Below are 4,918 nucleotides of genomic sequence, written 5' to 3' on the forward strand. Positions count from 1 at the left end.
TCTATTTTAAGGAAACTTAGGTTTTCTGCCCATTGCTAACCTATTTATCTTTATAAGAATGATATTTATATAAAAGTTATTTTTAATGTTCTTAAGAGCTTTTGAGTCTTTGTCCATGCTCAACGTCTTATTATTTCTAAATTATACTATAATTTATATATTGCAAAAAAGTGTTTTATTCTCACAGTATGGCATAACACTACACACAAGGAAAGGATTCTGATTTTCTCACTTGAGTAACATTTCTGCCCCTCCTTCCATATCACACATTAATCTAAAGATAAGACATGCCTCACACACCATTTGGAAGTTATTCTCCAAAATGTCAGGGTTGAGCATTAACATCATGTGTTTTTTTGTTTGTTTGTTTGCGGTACACGGGCCTCTCACTGTTGTGGCCTCTCCCGTTGCGGAGCACAGGCTCCGGACTCGCAGGCTCAGCGGCCATGGCTCACGGGCCCAGCCGCTCCGCGGCATTTGGGATCTTCCCGGACCGGGGCACGATCCCGCGTCCCCTGCATCGGCAGGCGGACTCTCCACCACTGCGCCACCAGGGAAGCCCCATGATGTGTTTTTATATACAAAGTCACCCCTTTGAACATGAATATCAGTCTAGTTATGCACTTTTCAATGTTATTTATTATGAGGTTGCTGTTTTAATACTGCGTTAATTTGCCAACTAGTTATAAATCAAATGAAAATACTTTCTCCTCTAAATAATGGCAAACTTTATATTCTGCTTGACTTTTGACAATATAACATTTACCATTATCATCCCACGCTTCTCTTTTGGAAATTAGTAACATTTGCAGCATTCTCAAATCAATTCCATCTTTATTCATTTGCATGAGTAAGGGCAGAATCATGAAGTGAGTTAAGTTGGTCTCTCGTGACACCCTGCCACATGTCCATGACTGAGTGTCTCCTCCTTGACACCTTCCCAAACATTTGTGGGAGGAATGCACAAATGAATATTGAAGCAATCAGATGGCCACTGTAGAGTGTGTAAATTTCAAAGTGACTGACAATACACAGTATTTACTCCTTTGCTAAGATAACTGTCCAGGATGGACTGGGGGAAAGTGTCAAATAGTCATCACTACAACATCTGTCACTTCTAAAAACTGATAGGAGGGAACAGTTCTCTAAACACTGTACGTTCTGTATAGATTTTTAAAAAAATTTCTTTCCTGCTATGCGAAGAAATCTCATAGCAGCAATGATTATTATCCTGACATTTGTTTGGTATTTTATGGTTCATAAGAACTTTTACAAATCATTTTGGGGAAATTATTAGCTAAAGATCAAGAAAAACTCCACTCCCGCTGTGAGAGTCTGAAACAATCAAATTTTTTATTTGCTTTGCTTTTGTATTTCTTTTACGTAAGACAGAAAATGAGAGATTCAGAACCCCAAGGGACATGAAGCAGTGAAAAGTATGGGTTTTTTTTTGGCCAAGATATTTATTTTCTCCCTAGATAATATTAAGAATCAGACATTATCCTCCACCCTCTCTTGGGGTGGTGTTGCTTTTGTTTCAAAAGAAAGCACAGTGAAAAGTCCCTCTTCTCCCTTTCCTTTATGGGGAAGAGTGAAGTGACAGAACAAGAAGATTCAGCCATAGGTAGAATCTCTTTCTATGACACCTGGTTACCAGTTCCAAGGGCCAAGGTGACAAAACTTCATTTCTTGTATCCTAGGTAACTGGTAGTGATAATATTCAATCATGATTTTTCTCATTTGGGAGGTGCTTACTGATGTCTCCTTTTATTCTTTCGCAGGAAAGTGACAAAGCAGTGCCATGCTCAATTTCTCAAAATAGATAGGAAGTTAAAATGTTTGCAGAGCACCTCAAACTTCCATTCTTTTTGTTTTTGTAGTGTACAAAATATTTTTGGGTAGTGGAATGGCGCAGCCTGTGTAGAACTCTGTTCTAGTACACTAATGATGTTTATCAGTCCCCATTTGCCAAAATAAGGAGCACTTGTCACATAGCAAATAGCCAAGGGGCACTCACACTAAAAGTGGAGAATTCTCCAGGAGATTCCTAGCACCTTGCCACTCAAAGTGTGGTCCCTGGACCAGGGACATCAGCATCACCTGGAAACTTATTTTTAACAAATTTCTTCATTTCTAATATCTTACCCCAGACCTACTGAATTGAAAACTGCTTTTTAACAAGATCCCAGGTGACTGGTGTGCACATTAAACTTTGAGAAGTGTTGTCTTCACACATAAAGAGAATAAACTAGTGGTTACCATCCGGGAGAGCGTGGGGACAGGCAAGATAGGGATAGGGGTTAAGAGGTACAAACCACTATGCATAAAATAAGCTATAAAGATATATTGTACAAGACAGGAAATATAGCCAGTATTTTATAATAATTATAAATGGGGTATAATCTTTTAAAATTGTGAATCACTGTGTTGTACATCTGAAACTTAATGTTGTAAATCAGCTGGATATATGTATATGCATAAATGTATATGTATAACTAATTCACTTTGCTGTACACCTGAAACGAACACAACATTGTAAATCAACTATACCCCAATAAAAATTAAAACAAAAAAAATACCTCAGTAAAAAATAATAATAATAACGTGGTGGTTGCTGGAAAAAAGAGAAGTATTATCTTAGCACAAACATAGTATTTTATTAAAGCCTTGCAATAAACCCATGAGGCAGATTCTTGTTATTATCCTTTGCATGGTTATGAGGAAGCTGAGGCATTGAGGTGTTCAAATAGTCTTAAAATAAATTCCTCAAGTATATAGCCTTTAGTAGTAATATTAACAATGTAACAACAATTAAGAAAAAACAGCAACAGTACAGCACATAAGTAGTTAACTGTCCTGCCTCTGGAGTCAGACTGCCTGGGTTCAAATCCTGACTCTACTACTCACCAACTGTAAAATATTCAACAAGGTGCTCAATATCTGTTTCCTTTTTCAACAGTAAAATAGGGGGTTTTGAGAGGGGGGAGGATTAAATGAATAAATTCAAATAAAATGCTTAGAATAGTGCCTAGCACGTAGTACAAATTCCATATATATTAGACAGTAGTAATAGAAGGAGTAAGAGTAATTGTAGTAGTAACATTTTTTCCAATGCCAACTACATATTTCATTCAGTATTTGAAATTACTCTACTGTCCCTTCTACCTTGCGGTAGAAGGACTAATGTTACCCAGCTGAACTTGGGTTGACTTCCCTAACATGCAGCAAAGCCAATCTGCTGATGCTAGGTTGCACTAAAAAAGTACAGCATTCTTTGCAGGGTGCCAAGCAAGGAGAATGGGCAGCTAGTTCTCAAAAGACCCCATCCCCGTCAGTGGCATTCAGGGGACGATTTTTAAAGGCAACATTAGAAATGAGGATTACATGCTGTGGACATTTTTTCTGATTGGCTGCTGATGAGGTAACAGGATGATGTTTCAGGAACCTTAATTATCAGCCTGGTTCCAACCAGTCTGGGGTCTGTGTGCTTGTGGTCAGCATGTAGTCACCATCCTCCCCTTTTTTTTTGGTGGGGTGGGGGAAGGTCTTAGTTTCTGAGGAACAAATCAAAGATATGCATCAGATCTTTATCTGTTTCCCTTCAGGAGGAAGCAGGGGTCCTGTGACTGTTTTTTGTTTGTTTGTTTTTTAACATCTTTATTGGAGTATAACTGCTTTACAATGGTGTGTTAGTTTATGCTTTATAACAAAGTGAATCAGCTATACATATACATATCCCCATATCTCTTCCCTCTTGCTTCTCCCTCCCACCCCTCTGGTGGTCACAGAGCAACAGCTGATCTCCCTGTACTATGCATCCGCTTCCCACTAGCTAGCTATTTTACATTTGGTAGTGTATATATGTCAATGCCACTCTCTCATTTTGTCCCAGCTTACCCTTTCCCCTTCCCATGAGCTGAAGTCCATTCTCTACGTCTGCATCTTTATTCCTGTCCTGCCCATAGGTTTGTCAGAACCATTTTTTTCTTTTAGATTCCATATATATATATGTGTTAGCATATGGTATTCGTTTTTCCTTCCTTATTTTTTTTCCCATGGTATCCCAGCGCTTGAGGATAGAACCGGCAGACAGGAAGCCACTGGTACCGAAGACATGACGCCGGGGGGGCCAGAGCGCTTTCCCTCTACCTCTGTACATTACATGGACTGGGACCGCAAGCCCGATCCCCGCCAAGAAAAAGAGGGTTATTTTTCTCTTTCTGACTTACTTCACCCTGTATGACAGACTCTAGGTCCATCCACCTCACTACAAATATCTCAGTGTCATTTCTTTTTATGGCTGAGTAATATTCCATTGTATATATGTGCCACATCTTCTTTATCCATTCATCTGTTGATGGACACTTAGCTTGCTTCCATGTCCTGGCTGTTGTAAATAGAGCTGCACTGAACATTGTGGTACATGACTCTTTTTGAATTATGGTTTTCTCAGGGTATGTGTCCAGTAGTGGGATTGCTGGGTCATATGGTAGTTCTATTTTTAGTTTTTTAAGGAACCTCCATACTGTTCTCCATAGTGGCTGTATCAATTTACATTCCCACCAACAGTGCAAGAGGGTTCCCTTTTCTCCACACCCTCTCCAGAATTTATTGTTTGTAGATTTTTTAATGATGGCCATTCTGACTGGTGTGAGGTGATACCTCATTGTAGATTTGATTTGCATTTCTCCAATGATTAGTGATGTTGAGCATCCTTTCATGTGTTAGTTGGCAATCTGTATATCTTCTTTGGAGAAATACCTATTTATGTCTTTTGCCCATTTTTGGATTTGGGTTCGTTTGCCATTAAGCTGCGTGAGCTGCTTGTATATTTTGGAGGTGAATCCTTTGTCAGTTGCTTTGTTTGAAAATATTTTCTCCCATTCTGAGGGCTGTCTTTTCATCTTGTTTATGGTTT

General features: G+C 39.0%; 1 non-coding gene across 1 annotated transcript; it reads right to left on the minus strand.

The window, feature by feature from the left end:
* Window positions 1-4,056: 4,056 nt before the first annotated feature.
* Window positions 4,057-4,205, minus strand: LOC115846163 (small nucleolar RNA SNORA57). Its single transcript, XR_004036806.1, has one exon. It is a non-coding gene; the product is annotated as a small nucleolar RNA SNORA57 (small nucleolar RNA).
* Between the last annotated feature and the right edge of the window lie 713 nt (window positions 4,206-4,918).

Source organism: Globicephala melas, chromosome 4, assembly GCF_963455315.2.
Source record: "Globicephala melas chromosome 4, mGloMel1.2, whole genome shotgun sequence".
Lineage (NCBI taxonomy): Eukaryota > Metazoa > Chordata > Mammalia > Artiodactyla > Delphinidae > Globicephala > Globicephala melas.